Genomic DNA, 17,810 nt, shown 5'->3' with positions numbered 1-17,810 from the left:
ATCAAACATGATTAGAAATCAACATCTACATTGAAATCAATGCATCTAGTGCAAGCAACCAAATAGGAATAGAAATCACCATCTACATTGAAATCCATGTGTTTGTGTAAGCAATCACATAGGATTATAAATAATCTACATTGAAATTAATGCATCTAGTGAAAGCAATCAAATATAATTAGAAATCAACATATACAATAAAATCAATGCATCTAGTGCAAGAAATCAAATTGGATTAGAAATCACCGTCTACACTGAAATCAATGTATCTAGTGGAAGAAATATTCTTCCTTCTCCCCCAAACCCCCCCCCCCTCCCCCCACCCCCATATATATCTATATCTCCCTCCATCTATCCTTATTTTCCACTCTATCTCAACCCCCCAAACACACATGCTATTTCACTTCATATCTATCAATCTCTTTATCCCTCCCTCCCTCTCTCCATATCTCTCTTCTTTCACCTCTTCACTTTCCATCTATATCTCTATCTCCATTTCCCTCTCTATATCACCGTAAAAACATACACTATGTTTCTTCAATCTATGTACATATCCGTCCCTCTTCCTCTCTCTCTCTCTCTCTCTCTCTCTCTCTCTCTCTCTCTCTCTCTCTCTCCCCCACTTCTATCTCTCTTCCCTACTTCTTTCCTCTCTCCCTCTCTCTCCATCCTCATTATCACTCCATATCTCACTCTCTCCACCTTTCTCTCTATATTTCTTTATTCTTACCTCTCTCTCTATCCCTTCCTCTCTTTCTCTCTCTCTCTCTCTTACTCTTTAGCCTCCAACTCTGTTACTATATCCCTTCCTCTCTCTTTCTCTCCCCCATTGTCTCCGTCTCTCCTTCTTTGTCTTTATCTCAACCCCAAACATACACACTCTCTCTCCATCTCTCCATGGTTACTCCCTCTCTCTCCAGTTCTCAATCTCTATTTTTTTCTTCATCCCTCCCTCTCTCCCTCTCCAACTCCATCTCCCTATCCATCCCTCTCTCATCCTCTCTCCCTCCCTCTCTCCTTCTGTCTCTCAAATCTTCTCTCTCGTACTTCTTTCTTCTCCCTTTCTCTCCTACCTCCCTCTCTCTTCCCCCATCATTCTCTCTCTCTCTCTCTCTTTTCCCTCTACTCCTCTCTCTTACCCCATCACTCTCCTTCTCTCTCTCAAGTGTTATCTCTCATTCTTCCGCCCCCCCCACTCTCTGACTCTCTGTATCTCTCTCTACCCTCTATCTCTATTTTCCCTCCAATCCTATCTCTTCCCCCATATATATATATATATATATATATATATATATATATATATATATATATATATATATATATATATATATATAACCTATGTTTTTATATCCCTCCCTCTCTCCTTCTGTCTCCTTCTGTCTCCTCCTCTCCCCCCTTCTCTCTATCTCTCCTTATTTATCTCTTTATCATGCCCCTAAACACACACTCTTTCTCTCCATATCTCCCATGTTAGTTCCTCTCTCTCTCCACTTCTCACTGTATATGTCTTTCTTCTTCCCTCCCTCTCTCCCCCTCCAACTCTATATCTCTATCCCTCCCTCTCTCCTCCTCTCTCTCATCCTTCCTCTCTTGCCCTTTCTCTCCTACTTTTATCTCTCTTCCCTCCTCTCTTCGCCCCTCCAATCCTCTCATTATCTCACTCCCACTCTCCTCTCTCTCCCCCCTTCATATTTGTGTATCCCTCTCCTTCCTTTACCCTTCTCTACCTCTCTCTCTCTTTCTATTCCTCCTCTCCCATCTCCTTCAGTTTATCTCCATCTCTCCTTTGTCACTCCCCCTTTCTCTCCACCTCTATAACTTTATGTCTTTGTTCTTACCTCCCATATATATAGAGTTAATATATATCATGATATATTAATATATATTATAATATAACATACTTGATATTGGATTAAAACATAGTTTTTATATTTAATAATATCAATATTATGATATATTAATATGAATATTAGATTTAATAATAATAATAATAATAATCTTTTAATATTAATATTATGGTTAATAGTTTTTTTTGCATCGTAATAATAATAATTAGGCCCTTGGTATTTTTCCCATAGGCTTCACCTAAATAAAAGCTATCTTTTGAGTGTTAGTAAGTGTAGAGATGTTTATGGAGCAAATATAAAAAGATGTTTTATTTATTTACCATACCTCTTGTTTATTTATATTTTTATTTGTTTATCAAATTTCTTTTATTTACAATGGTATTTGGCCAATAGGATTGGTATATAATTAGATGTTGATTTCTAATCTTATTTGATATGTTTTCATTTATTTACCATACATCTTTATACCTCTTTTATATTTATTTATTTATCATACCTCTTTTATAAATATGATAATTGGCCCATGGTATTAATAATTATGTGTTGCGCACGACCCACCTAAATAAAACCTATTTTTTGATTTTTCATAAATATAAAGAGGCTAATGGAGTAAACATAAAAAGAGATTTTATTTATTTACCATACCTCTAGTTTATTTCATTTTTTTTTATTTACCATAGCTCGTTTTTTTACTATTCATAAGCCTCTTTATATTTTAAATTTATTCTGTATTTATACATAATAATAGTTAGATTGATTTTTAAGTAGGGCCGACATTATATTAACAACGTTAAATGTTAAATATTAACGTTTACATTTATGTTTATGTTTACATTTACATTTAAGTTTACATGTTTACGTCTTTACGCGAGATCTACCCCATGGGGGCAATAATTATTTTATTTTTAATCTAAAATTACAAATAACTTTGAAAAATACATATAAATAACAAAAAACAATTTTATATTAATTAAAATAAAATAAATTTCAATTAATTGAAAGTTAAAATAATATTATCTCAATGAAAAGTTGCTTTCTATTTGCAAAGAGAGTAAAGAGATTTCTAATTATTTTATTTAAACTTTGAAATACAAAAAACTTAATAATTTAAACTACCGTAAATTTGGGGTTTTGGGTGATTTTTCCCTAAACTGTAGGGGTTATAGATCATCTTGCCTTGATAATTGGCAATGTAAAGGCATTGTTTTACAGTTGGAACTATTTCTACCAGGGTAACACCTATCCAAATCTCTGGGAGGATAAAACTGATCCAGATTGTCCGAGTAGATTTTCAGTGGATCCATGTGTTTGGTGTCCATGAAAACCAACATCTCAACCATCAGAGTGATTTTAGATTCTATCAACATTGAGCTACACAAAGAGAGATGCAGTGAGCTGCTGAAGCCTGGAAAAAACTAATAGGTTTTTATATTTGAAGTTCCTTGTAATGGAGACATGGTGGGTGCTTCATATGTTGGTTACATAACTCGCAGTTCGAACCACCGCCCATCGATCAATGGATGCAGAGGTTTCATCGAAATTCGATCTTTGACAAAGATGAGGAAATGTTCTGATGAGATGTTGGATTACTCTCACATTGTTGTTGAGCTAAATCAAATATTCAGCTCGCAGAATGATTGATCCAATAGTGACGCACTATGGCAAAGGTCAACTATCTTTCTTCTTAGCTGATCTAGATACTGTGCTAGATCTGGTGAGTAACTCTTAACAAAGTGTGAAAAAATATTTCGTAATTAATTTTAGATTTTCTGGAGTATTTCCATATTAATTTTTTTTTATTAGATTACGTTTTTCATCTATATCTGGAAGATGAGAGTGGATGGTTCCAAACTTGGATTTGACATTTTTAATTATTTAAATTATATTTATTTGATTTTTCTAGAGATTCTCTACATTATTTATTTCTCTTGGAAGATCAGATCTTCCATATATGTCTTCAAAACTTCCACACAAAAAACCATTATCCTTTTTCTCTTAAATGTGTTGTTTTTTTGGTTGTATTCAAATTGTAGATATCCACAGACACGATCGTGAATGAAACTTTAGTAGCCATGGCCAAACACACAAGAAATCATGGCGTAAAGGTTTATCAAGTTGCTTCTTCGGTTGTAAATCCCATAATAATTCAAGAATTTTTAAAAATAATATTTGAACATTTTAGATGTAATCCCTACCTTGATCGTAAAGGAAAGCTAGTGAAATTGTTGAAGCAATTGACCTACGTTAATACTATGGAGAATTATAGGTAGGCTCTGGATAGAGAAGTTAGTTCACCAAACAGCTTAAGTTGTAACGATACTCTGTGTTTCTTAGTCAAAATTTTGATGACTATAAGTGGAATTTGAAAAGTTAAAAGTTTACTCATGTAAATTTTACTTTGCATATAATTTCTTCATATAATCTTTGTTCAAGGAGTAGATCTGTTATTTAATATAAAGAATTACCGATTGACCATAATTATAAAAAAATAATACATAAAATAAATCATTGTAAACTGATAGTCATATTGTAGATAGCGGGTTTATCAAGATTGTTGGAATTATGATATACGTATTGTCCTTGATGGAAACTCACTCAGATGAAAGTTCACAGTGCAGCAGGTAAACAACAAAGGTTTATAGATCAGGCTCCAAAGAATGAAGAAAGGGAGGTATACGCTAGTTCACTTTGTCCAAGGTGCATATAGACGTGGTTTAAGAGAACAAAAGTAGAGTATAATGTATACATGCACTTTCACTGGAGGAAAAGCATGTACATGTTGGAAAACCAAGTTTTTGGTCCAAGGTATTTGATCCAGGGTATTTTGGTCAAAGGTAGTTGGTCTGAGGCATTTGGTCCAAGGTATTGACACTAAGTATTGGGTCCAAGGTATTGGTCCTAAGTGGTTTTGGTCCAAGGTATTGAGAAAGGCCTAAGAGTATATAAGAAGGAGAAGATCATTAGTCCATTGAGTGCAAGTAATGAGATTCTAAGGAATACTTCTATCTGAAGTATATATTATGTTGCAGGGTTATGTCCGGGACTATATCTGAAATTTTCATGTGCACCTTGAGTTCAACATTGGATCGAGAATCATGAGACTTGAAATGACTTATTCTTGAATGATCTGATATTGGTTGAGACCAGATCTGATGTTTTGTGCCTATTCTACTTGTCATCTATCATGATCTGGGTTTGTCTGAACTCTGAAATTGTATCAAACGTCTGAGTCAAAATTTGTAGATCTGTATGCAGGTTCGTCTTTGCCAAAGTGTGTGTACACACAGGTTCGACAATTTCAAGTAGCGTATACAAAAAGAAAAACTTTTGTTCAGATTTGACTGATCTATCTAATCAAATTACGTTGTTTTACTGCCGTCTGTCAATGAAGTCCTCTTAGATCTAAACGTAGAACTGCTGTTTAAGGAAATTGAGTCTGATTGATTAATTGATTGAGAAGTAAGGGTGATCATTGCTTCTATCTATTTTGAACTCTGTAATATGATAGTACATCTTTAGAATGTCACTGATTGGTACAGTCTATGGTTCAAAAGTTTATGATTCAGTATCTTTAGAGATATACGCAGGTTGGGTTAAAGGAAGTAGCGTATAGATGCAGGTTGGGTTCAACCAAGTAGTGTATACACTCTAATGCATTATTTTTGAGGTTACAACTAGTTCTGGATGATGATGCAGGGTTTTGGGTTCAGCACAGTGTTCTGGTGTCAGTGATTTGATTGTTCAGACTAACTGAATATTGATTTATGCAACTAAAGTTTAAAAGACTTTGATAGGTCCAGTTTGAAAATTCGATGAAATGTGGCCTTCAACTTGTGGTGTTGTGATCTAGGAGTATCGAGTCTGAAAATTCATGAAACATGGTCCCTGGTGGAAGAGTGGAGTTTTCTGTAGGCTGGCACCTACATACTAGTAAACATATTGGCTAGTACAAGAGTTAGGGGGTTGTAGCTCCCTTCCAGTAGAATATGGAAAAAGAGAGAAGGTTGTAACCTTCTACAGGTAGAAGCCTACGTATTGGTATGAGTCTACACCAGTACAAGATTGTAAATAGTTTTTCTTATTATTAAAAGAAGACAGAGATGACAGCAGCAAGTGGTTTTTACCCACATTGGGTTTCCACCTTAAATCTTTGTGTTCATTTGTGTTTCTTATGTTTGATGCTCTATTCTTCTTTTACTGCACTATCTAATAAATCTCTAATATACTGGTTTAAGCTCAACACATGATAAATTGTCTAAATCACAAGTTCTATGCATATACGTTGGTTTCTTTAAGCATAGTTGCCTGTACATGCTAGTTCATTTCACTGAAGTAGCGTATATAAATCTGTTTGGGAAATAAAATTTCACCCCCCCCTCTCATCATTATTTCCAACAAAGATCTACAAAATATATGTTATAGCAATTGAAGCACCTAGAAAATATCTACGAGCGATATACATTCTACGAAGAAAGGTGAATTATGTGCAATGGAGATGAAATACCAATTTATTGGTGTTGTATTGTTTTAAACATTTTGATTAGTAATCAAGAAACATACATTGACAAATTTTTTAATATATTTGTTCAGATTTGATACAATTTTGAAAAATTGTTTCAAGAGCTCTCTGAAGATGAACGAGACAATTTTGGATTTGATGTGAAGATGAATGAGACACTTTTAGATTTCATCTTAAGATTATTGAGTGGAAAAATTACATCGGAAATATTCATATTCCCTAACTTGGTGAATATATCTTAAATGGTGAATATGTATGAGTGGATCACAATGGTTGTAATGGGCATGAAGACATCAATTTTCACTTCACTGGGTTCACTATTTCTGGGAGAGTGATGGGGGTTGTCGTAGTAGAAAGTTGTCTAGATATAAATGGAGGTCATGCCAATGTGAATTTTGAACTCATTTCCACCAGCAATGATCTCATTAATGATGTGTTTACATCACATGGTGGTAGTTACACATTTACAAATATTACTCCAAGGAAATATAAGCTAGTTTCTTCCCATCATGAAAACATAAACTTCATCAATCCTCAAGCAGTATACAAATATCAGGTCATATCAAATCCCACTAGATCTTTTTTCAAAAAGGAAAGATCATGATAATTTTCTCTCTTTACCTTCATTCGATATGCAAAATAAGTTTGGAGATTCCTTAAGGATGAGTGTCCATAGGACATAATAGCCCTCCATGAAATCAAACATGAAGAACTAGAAAGAGTGGGCTCTGTGAGCCAATTGTTAAACAGAGGAAGAAGATACAAGGTCATACATAATGTTGATCCTAGCCAGGATGGTGCTATGCATGAGGTAAAATTATTGAGGTTTATAAAGTATATTTTCTATAATATTCTCTTTCAATTACCTGATTCTCATGTTCACTTAACAATTTTCCAAAGAGGCTCTCCAAAGATGGAGTTGGGGTTTGGAAATCTTGTAGTAGATGACATCTTTTATGTCCCAAGTTATGATATGGATGGATTAGTTGTTTCTCAAGGTAACCCTATTTTAGGTGTTCATGTATACCTTTATTTAGATGATGTCCATGAGGTGAATTTCCCTCAAAGAGTCTCCTTGGCAAAATCAAGTGCTTTTTCATGCAATATCTGATGCATATGGGAAATTTGCTTTTAATTTTATTCCATGTGGAAAATAAAGGTTTTTACCATTATACAAGGGTGAGAATACAATATTTGATGTTTCACATTCATCTACAGAGGTTCTTGTTGAGCACAGTCATGTTAATATATCTCATCCATTCTAGGTCACAGGTTTCTCAGTTGGAGGACTTGTGGTGACTTCTGAAGGAGTATGTTTTGAAGGTGCTAAGATATTTGTTGATGGAAGAGAAAGAGATACAACATATGTCCAAGTATATTACAGACTTGATCATGCAACATCAACATGCTACATAATCAAGGTTGGGAAGTATCACTTGTAGTTTAGCAGTTTGGATAATTTCATGGTTGTGCCAAACATCGATTCAATCCCAAAGACAGATGCAATGCATTATAATATTTCTGGTTCCCTAAAATTAGTGATAAATGGCTATTATGGAAAGTGTCAAATTGGCTTGACACATGGGCCAGAAAATGTTAAGACTCAACTAAGGAGGATTGATGATATGGGAAACTTTTTCTTCGAGGCTAAACCATGTGAATATTGAATATCCCCACTGACCACAACAATAGAACATGATTATGGTCTTCACTTTTCACCATCACATATTGATGTGACTATAATTAGACCAATGTTTGGCATTGAATTTATAAAGGCTCTTGGATCAGTAATATGCAATGAAGGATGTGACTCCTATGTTTCTATATCACTTACATCTCTGGTTGTTGAACTCTAGGTTCATAGAAGCTTAACTCTTTAATTGTAACAAATGAGAGCGGTGACTTCACATTTGAGAAAGTCCTGCTTGGTGCATTGCGCCTTGATGTAAAACATGGACCTTCATCTGATTTGTTAGATTGGGATGACGAGTGGTGTTGGGAGAGAAAGGTTATTGATGTCAATGTTGGTGTTTCTAATCATTCAGAGATAGTTTTTATCCAAAAAGGATATTGGTTGCATATTATGCCTACTCATCCTGTGGCTTCTTACTTCATACAACCAAACAAAGAACTAATGAATTTGTTGATTGAGAAAGGATGGTAGCAAATCTGCTTAGAAGCTTCTCGTGTGCACATGCTTCATTTCTTGAACGCGTGCATTTTCTTTGGAATGTATTCATTAGAATTAAATTTATTAAACCATAAGACTATATATTTGACTGGTGAAAAATATCTACTGAGTGGTGAAATACATTTTGATTCAAGTTCTTATCATAAAGAAAATGAGTTGTTTGAAAGCATTATTGTAGACATATGGAAAAATGAGGGTGCATTTATAGATATGATCAATAATGTCAAACTTGTTTCAAGTGTTAATGGACCAAGAAACATTGTTGTATATCAGTACACTCACTGGGCCAATCTTGAAGATGAAATTGTCTTTGTTCTGAGAGATAAAAGGAATGCTAGTGAGAAAAATAATTTTGAAAAGGTCTTGCTTTATCCAAGCAGTCAACACGTTGTTGTTAAAACTGATGGGGGCCAAACTATTATTCATTATCTTGTGGGGTGCCTAGGAAAGTACATTCAGGGTCATTGTTTTCAGCAATCCCAGGTGTTGACATTAAAATAATTGCTCAAAATAACAATAGTAATGGTCTTCTGAAAAAGGGTGACTTGGTTCTTCAAAATATGATAGGATCAAAGGTCTGTTTTTGGGTGGTCCTTTGTATGATAATACTGAGTACTATGTTGAAGCTTCCAATGGATATCATTTAAAATCACTTGCATAGGACCCCCTTTAAATCTTACCTCTATGCTCATCCAATTTGATCGGACATCCCACTCGACTACCCAAACCATAAAGAATATTTGATCATCAGTATTCTACCCTTTGTGCACTCCCTGCATTTGTGGTCCTTAGTAGAGGAATCACTGAATTTGTGTCAAACAACCGCTAGATAAGGACAAAACCTCTTCAGTCGCATTGCCTCAAACTACAATGATGTAAGTCTATATTTTACTATTACTCTCAACACTTTGAAATGAAACGAGTGTAAATGCAGGTTGTATGTGGATAAAATATTTGAGAGTGAATGGGATACTATTTCAAGAGCTTCGATGCTCTATCTTGAGACTCAATATGCAATGTGGAAGTAATTTGATCGTACTGGAAACGGATTCATATCCCGATAATGCATACAATTTCTTTGTGGACATATTGATTGAGATGATGGGGAGCTTTAAATCATTAAAGGAGTTGGTCATATGTGTTGTGCCTTTTCTTAAAGAAATATGTGTCTTCTCAATTTGTTGTTCGAGAGGCATCCTAATCTCCGATGTTTGTTAACGAGTGACAAATTTATCTTGGTCAATACAAAATGTCTATTTTTCTTTTACATGTGCAACGAACAACATGTTTCAATGTTTAAGAATGTTTGCATTTTCTACTTCGTTGTCAGGTATAGCATAAATTTTTTTTTTATACAAAGAATATATTGATGTAGCTTAGGTTGACTATTATTTTTTGAGTCATTATTATGTCGTGTTTGCAAATTCAGTATATCCAATAGATATGAAACAAAACCAGGTAACAACTTTATTTCATATCTATTGTTTAATGAAATTCTACACTACCTAAATTAAAAAAGTTAACTTGCTATAAGATGTGAAAAGACCATAAAATTCTTCCATGGTTTTTTCTGTGATGTTCATAATGAATATTTATGTCTTTTACCTCGTAAATGAGTGTAGAGTTGGCTTATTTTAGTTTTGAAATGCAATGCAGGAACTTTCAAAATATCCTACACCTCTACGTCTCAGATCCCCACTCTCTCATCTCTGTATATGCAAGTTTATGTAGACATAAATGAATTTCATGAGAGGGAAATTAGTGTATTAGGTTGCTTTCTTCGGAGCACCCCTACTCTAGAAATGATAGAACTTCGTTTAATTGATGACTTGAATTATGATGATCCACAATATGTAATGTTTTTGGAGGAAGTGATGTATTTGAATAGAGTTTCAAAAACATAAAGGATATTGGTATGAGAATCTTCTTTTTAAATACACGCTTCAAAATCATTAAACCGTTGACCAGTAAAAAGGCTTTTGGGCTTCATTTTCTTTTATTTATTTTTATTTATGGAAGGGTACGACCAATGTAGGTTGTATGTGGATATGATGATGAATTCTAATGTGGATATGAGGATGTGGACACAAGTGGAATGACTTGCTTAGTCTTGGGAAACATTGAATATGGAAGTGGATGGTAGTCTCTTGGAGTGGGTATGCGACATTTTTCCCCATTTTCATTTTGTTTATCATTCATTGTTTGCACTCGTTCTAATAGTCAGTTTTAATTATTTATATTTTTGCCATTTATATCATTAACATTCCATGTTTCCGAGGCAAGGTAACATCTTCAATTGCTTTAGATGAGCAGCCTCTAGGATTTGGATGTTCCCAATGAGTTTTGAATACTTTCGAGTATGCCTTAACAATTTTGGATTATCATTACAGGTTATCACTTTAATTGTTATCCTGTTTGACATTTGATTGACAAAAAAATTCCATGCTTTTATAAATTATTTGTATGTTAATTTTTAAAAGTATTTAAGAAATTTGTCTTCAGTAGCCACACTTCAAATAATCGATTTTACACTACTAGGTTTAAGGTTTGGGTTATGTACTTGGTTAAAATTTACCAAGATTTATATCATATCTCAAGTGTGAGGTTTGGGTTATTTATTTGGTCAAAATTTCCTAATATTTATATCATATCTCAGCCTTTTGAAATTCACGCATTCATGTCATTCGAATGTAACACATCACGATAAGGATGAGCCCTATTAAGCTCACCAACTCTGTTACTATTCTTCATGAATCGTAATTAAAATGGACTCTGAATTTCTTTCTTTTCCTTGACTAAATAGTATTAAGAAAAAGCCTCTCATTCAAACTCAACCCCAAGTCATACTCAAAATTTTGACATGTGAATAACATTGGCTCGACAGCAAGTTTGACACCCAAGTCCTTGGAAGTCAGACAAGACTATCCATTTAAAAAAAAAAATTGATCATATCCTTAAATTGTTAGCCCTTGGACTCCTTCATTAAATAAAATATCATTCTATTATATTGATAATTGGTCTATCAAAACATGGATGGGGAAAAATATGACTTGAGTAGAGAAAGAAATTTTCCTTGACATTTCCTATAATATTTTGAACTTTTCGGGGCACATCACGTGACACTACCATCACGACACCAACAATTTTTGGTAAAGCTCCACTGCAAGAGGCATCCACTGATTCACATTCCTCAAACCATGACCGTAAATATGATTCCTCCTGAAATTTTTTTCTAGATGAAGATAATGATATATAGTCCCTATCATCATAAAGTATGGATTTTATTTCTTCGCCCATGCTCCACCTTCCCCCTCCCAATTGTATATAATAATTAGTTTCTCTTGCATGCTTCCCTCCAATTGGAAAGTTACACCCATATCTGAAATCCTCATCTTGATCTTTGTTCTTATGCTTATCTTCTTCTTCTAAGCTAAGAAATGAGAAGAAAATTACCTCCCTACCACCACAAATAGATAAACCATTTTTCCTACACTATCTTTCAAGCTCCACAAGAGGAATACTAAACAATTCTTGAGTTGTTTCTCCCTCTCCAATCACCATAACATCTTGATTTGGACTGGATCCATATGTTATGTTTGTAAGATTGGATTTAGAGCTATCAATTTCCTTCAATGGTGGGGAATCTCCACATATTGAATAAAAGGGAGGGACACCTGAATTTCCAAACCAAGGAAAGGTAGTTCTCCATCCAGTCACATAAGCATATGAAAGGAGAAATAAGTCTAACAAAACTTGGAGAACTTTCATCACTCTTTCCTGCAAGGACACTATAATATAAAAGTAAAAAAATTCAGAAAACGATCCATACAATCATTACACTAATTATGATATTTTTTTTACCAGTAAAAATTACCAGTCACCCTGCTAATTGATAACCAATAAGGGGCTTGATCTTAATATAATATCTATTTTCCTCATTACTATCCTCAACATGTTCTATTATTTAGAGTGAGATTTTGTGAATTGGTAGGTGTGTTTTTCTACATTTCTGTTTTTATATCCCACACAATTGGAATCCTGCCACATTTGGCCTCCTCTGCTTCCCTAAGAAACATGTGGTAAAGAGGGTACAAAAAACTAATGATATGTTCTTTTTCCATAAGTTATTCTCATTTTTTGGATGAATTCTGTGGAAATTTTATTCATGCCAATTATGTGGCAGGAAATAATGTTCTATTATTCTTTTTTATCATCTCTTCTCTATAAGTTAGCATCCTTGTATTATACTAGTTCATTACGACTATGTCATGTAAAGATCAAGTCAAGTGGGTTTTACATTTGATTTCCGTTGTAGTCAGCAACTAAATATATAATTTTTTTTATTAGGTTGAATGATGCGACAACACACTTTGATTTCCACTAGTGCTCTGTTTTTCATATACTATCACAAGTGCACAGATACAAACTCACTTTTCTTTTTACGTGGATAAGAAAATGATGACAACTTTGTAATTTGTAGTGATAGGGATAACTATGTATTGTAGCTAGACCTTCAGCCCTTTAGTTCATTCTTTCCTTACCCAACACAACCATCTCCTATTGGTAACAGAGTTCAATTTTTGAACCAACATTTTCCTTTAATACTACTTCATGATAAAGAAAGAACACAACCATTGTTGGATTTCCTTCGAGCACACAAATATCAAAGCCATGTCATTTTTCTTTTCTTAGTTAATATATTGCATCATTGTGTTTGATAGTTAATTCATTATTATTCTATTCCAATAAATCTCTATCAAATAGTAGAGAAGGATGACCTGGCTATTTTAGAGATATATAATATGAATTAATTAAAATTTCAAAGGGTTATTTCGATTCTCATATTTCTATTTCACTTCTTTAGGGAAAAATATATATTCAAATACCAACTCAACTCAAACCAAAATAAAATAGAGAATCCTAGTTATGAAGATGTTTCTCTCTCCATACCTTATAATGACATTATTTTTTTGAATTATACTTGAAGTTCATTGATAATAACCTGGATTTATATATTTCTTTTGGCACCAAATTGGAATCATGGTAAAACTATGAATATCCCAATTAAATATTACCTAAAGATTATTCAAAGAATATCACCTTTAGTCTGAGCACGTGACAGAGTAATTTCTGAGGTGTGAAGTTTTACTAGAGGGAATTGTTTGTTTATTTGTTTTGGTTATAAAATGGTTTTCTCTTGCTTTTATGTGACTTTCAATTTAGCATATCTAGCATGGTGAGAAATGGGAAAGAATAATGTGTGACATTTATCTTGCATGAATTGATGTTGAATGAAAGGATAAAGAGTTTAACCAAGCTACAATCTACTTTGCTAAAGGTAGAGGGACATCTTAAAAAGTTACCTAAGGATACACCATATACATAGTTTGAACATAAGTAATATATGGCTCTTTCATTTCCATATATGTTATTTTTTCTATCCAAGATATCACAGCAAGACAAATATTGATATTGTACAAATTATTAAAGGACGTCATTGAGGTCAATTTTTTTGATGTTCTACTTGATTGATACATTCTCATTATAAGAAGGTTTTAAATATGAATTAATATGTTACCAAAACAAATTATATTCAAATTTTATACATATAAAAGATAAGCACAAATGTCAATTCCTTCATTTGATTGTTACTTGACTCTCATGTGGGTAGGTTACATGAAATGTGATTGGAAAAAGGACAAGGAGACAATATAGAGTTAATGTGTTGGATATGATTCGTTCGTTGTTGGAGAGCCTTCAGGCAGTTTAGCAATCGACTTTGGAAATGTTTCTAGTAAGTATTCCTATGGTTCTTAATGTTGTGATTCTTTCACCTCATGGTTATTTTGGGCAAGAAAATGTTCTAGGAACGTGTGACAAGATATCGATGGACAGGTAAACAATTTTTTTATAATTGCAATGTTCATTCCATGATATCCTCTCTTTATTGTTTGATTGTATTTTGAATTTTTATGTCGATTTTTCTTTGTGTTTTAACTATGAAATTGAAAGTACTTGGTATTATGTATGTTTAAACAACAACCAAAGCTTGAAGATGAAATTAATATTCCACGATATTGATTGAAATCCTTTTAACTATTTTGTATTGAAATATTTCCATGATTATTAGAAAAGTTTACTTTCATGTTGTTATTTGAGAACATGTTGTTTATATACTTGACCAAGTTGATGCATTAGACAACAAATTGTTGTTGTGAATAAATTTACAAGGATTAGACATCACACCTCATATTATTTGTTTTAACAAGTTATTTACAGCTTGAGCTTTTTAGCATGTTACTTAGTTGGCATGATTGTGCCTAAGCATTCCCCAAAGTTTGAATACTAAGTTACTAATGTGTTCTTTTCTATGCTGACATTAACTTGTTTATACAGATCATCTGGCCACATAGTGGCCACTATTTCTCAACTGAAGAGAACTTGTTTGAGTTTCATGCTCTTATGGGGAAGAATGGATTTAAGATTGTTGATGGTGAGGTATATGTAATATAAATCCTTTATATTCTATTTTGATTTATATTCTAGTGTTCATCGTCTCTCATGTCTTACACTCTACATTCTAGGTTCTTTTATTTTTAGAAAATGAACTCAGTATTGATGGTAAGCAAAAGGATTTGAAGAAAGAGGAGAATAGTAACACTGGAGTGACAAATGGAAAAAGAAAGAGAAGAGAACCAGTTTAGTGGTACCCTTAAAGCCAATGTCCCGCTTAAGACACACACATAGAGATTAATGTTCAAGTCTTCATAGTTGGTGAATTCACCTGCAATGACTTGACAACACAATGATAATGTTCTATAGTGATGAAACAACATTTCAAGTGTAAATTGTAGTCCAGCCAATGGTAAGTTGGAAACTCATATTGTAATACTGGAAATTTCATATAATATAATTTCCGTGGTTGAAATTATTTATAGTTTCACTTGATATTGTTTATTATTTTAACTAACATATGTAATTTTAAATTTTCATATTAGATGAACCAATTCACATTGTATGATGATTTTTTAATTTAGTTGCAAAATCATACTAATTAATCTATGTTGATTAATAATGAACACATAAAATCAATTTAAGCTACTAAATTGGTAGTTTATATTGATTAATGATGAACACAAATAAAATGAATATACGACTCAATTAGTCATTTATAATGATTACTAATGAAAATAAATGAAATGAATATAAAGTACTAAATTAGTCATTTATCTAACCAAAAAAATATAACTGGCTACTGCAAATGATTAATTTTCATTACAAACGACAACTAAATTTTGCATATATACGACTATTAGTAGCTAATCTATAGTATCTTATAACACGACAAAAATTTAGTCATATTTCTTCACTCATTAATTGCTTTCAAACGATGACTAAAATTTTCATATATATGACTATTTGTAGCTAATTTACAGTATCTTATAACATGACCAACATTTTAGTCATATTTCTTTGGTCATTAATTGGTTTTCTCAGATGATCATATAGTAATATATTTTTTTGTATATTTGGTCATTAATTGTGGCAATTAATGAAATTAATCACCACAGTTATGACTAAATATACTGCTAGATGATAAAATTGAGACAATCAATTAATGACTAAGCTAAAATTGACTAAAATTGGTCGCGTTATAAGATACTGTAAATTAGATACTACTGGTCACCAACTGAAAAATAGTCATTTATATGAAACTTTTAGTCATTGTTTTAGTAACTAATTAGCCATTTTGTACAAGTGAGGCCCTGTTTGGAGAGAAATAATGGTACTTCTTCCCTCCCGAAGATAGAAAGTACCCAAATGGTTAAGAACCGACGAGGCAACTGCTTTTTGACACCAGATTTGGTGCTCAATTCTCTTGTTTTTTGGCTTCAACATTTGTCAATCTAATTTACATCTTTATTCTTGGTAATTTCATGTTAGATCTTTGTTAATAATCTTTTTACATAGAAAAAGGACCTATAATTTTATTCCTTAGAAAATTACATTTTACATATACACATGTACATTTGAGAAAAAATAAAATTCATTATCCAATGACCATGCAAAGAATGCAATACATTAAAAAAGAATAAAAACATCAAAACCTATAGTCTAAAAACCCTAGGCCACATAATTGTTAAAAACCACATAGATTGGGCACACAAGCCCATTAAAGAAGCCCCAGAGAGGGCTAGTAGGCAAAGCCCAACAATGGGCATTGAAACATTAAATCATGGGTCAAAAGACTCCAACAAAAAATCTTGAATAAAATACGGTGCAAGGCCAACCAACAAAACCACAAGGGAAGCAGAGGATGGAACCAAAGAGGAATTGTGTAGATTCCATGATGGCCACGAGGCCCCATAAAAAATTGGGGGCACTCCTGAAGCATGAATCAATTAAGATAACCATCATCTACACCAAAAATATAAGAAACCATTGTAAAATAAAGAAACAAGGACCAAAAAAACCCATGGCTTCTTCACAGTGATGACCCAGGAGCATTAAAAGGGGAGGACAAATGAAAAAAATGAGAAAAATAGTGAAAGACCCCATTAACAAATATGCCAAAAAATGAAATCACAACAACTAAGAGGGAGCCAAACACGTGCTACACACTGCCAAAGGGACACCCAAAAAATAGTTCCAACTTAAACACCAGTGAAGAACGATGCCACAACAACGAGAAAAGGGAGGCATGAACTCGGGGCAAGGAAAATTATGATTCAACCACCCTTTCCACTTCTTCCTCAACTCCCCAAAATCATTTATATCATTTATCATAACCATTTCTAATTAAAATACTACCTTGCTAATAAAGCAAAATACTATGCTTCCAATCAAAATTTATCTCTAGTAAATAAATTAGTAAATCCATCCAAAATTATTAATCGTGGTTGGAAAATATCACATTATAATTATTTATAAACAGACAAACATATGTTTGAGTGTTTTCTCCATATGTTCTATCCATACCCAATTGTTGTCCATATACCATGTATTCTCAACTTATCTCCTTAAACCAAGTCAAGCTTTAAAACTATTACGTAATGCACGTCCTAAAAATTTAGCATATCTTGCACAGTATATGCAATGATTAAATTGGATATGTTTCATAAAATATTCACATAAAAGCTTCAAAAACATGTTACTTAATCTTTCATATATAATACATGACAGTTGTAGATGACCACTCTAACATACCCTCGGTAACCTCACATGAAAATGGAGGGAGTTAGATTTTTTTTAC

The sequence above is a fragment of the Pinus tabuliformis genome, chromosome 5_1, assembly GCF_031772625.1.
Source record: "Pinus tabuliformis cultivar Carrire ecotype Pingquan chromosome 5_1, CPIR1, whole genome shotgun sequence".
Taxonomy (NCBI): domain Eukaryota; kingdom Viridiplantae; phylum Streptophyta; class Pinopsida; order Pinales; family Pinaceae; genus Pinus; species Pinus tabuliformis.
The sequence above is the reverse complement of the archived record's forward strand: the minus strand, read 5'-3'. Positions refer to the sequence as shown.